This window comes from Colobus angolensis, unplaced genomic scaffold (assembly GCF_000951035.1).
Source record: "Colobus angolensis palliatus isolate OR3802 unplaced genomic scaffold, Cang.pa_1.0 Scaffold475, whole genome shotgun sequence".
Classification (NCBI taxonomy): domain Eukaryota; kingdom Metazoa; phylum Chordata; class Mammalia; order Primates; family Cercopithecidae; genus Colobus; species Colobus angolensis.
This window is the reverse complement of record NW_012118210.1, coordinates 1,095,907-1,096,581: the sequence shown is the minus strand read 5'-3', so window position 1 is coordinate 1,096,581 and position 675 is coordinate 1,095,907.

Here is a 675-nt window from a genome sequence, read left to right as displayed (position 1 = left end):
GAGGATTTTTGCATCGATGTTCATCAGGGGTATTGGTCTAAAGTTCTCTTTTTTTGTTGTGTCTCTGCCAGGCTTTGGTATCAGGATGATGTTGGCCTCATAATATGAGTTAGGGAGGAGTCCCTCTTTTTCTATTGATTGGTATAGTTTCAGAAGGAATGGTACCAGCTCCTCCTTGTACTTCTGGTAGAATTTAGCTGTGAATCCATCTGGTCCTGGACTTTTTTTGTTTGGTAGGCTATTAATTATTGCCTCAGTTTCAGAGCCTGCTATTGGTCTATTCACGGATTCAACTTCTTCCTGGTTTAGTCTTGGGAGAGTGTAAGTGTCCAGGAAATTATCCAATTCTTCTAGATTTTCTAGTTTATTTGAGTATAGGTGTTTATAGTATTCTCTGATGGTAGTTTGTATTTCTGTGGGGTCGGTGGTGATATCCCCTTTATCATTTTTTATTGCGTCTATCTGATTCTTCTCTCTTTTCTTCTCTATTAGTCTTGCTAGCAGTCTATAAATTTTGTTGATCTTTTCAAAAAACCAACTTCTGGATTCATTGATTTTTTGGAGGGTTTTTTATGTCTCTACCTCCTTCAGTTGTGCTCTGATCTTAGTTATTTCTTGCCTTCTGCTAGCTTTTGAATGTGTTTGCTCTTGCTTCTCTAGTTCTTTTAATTGTGA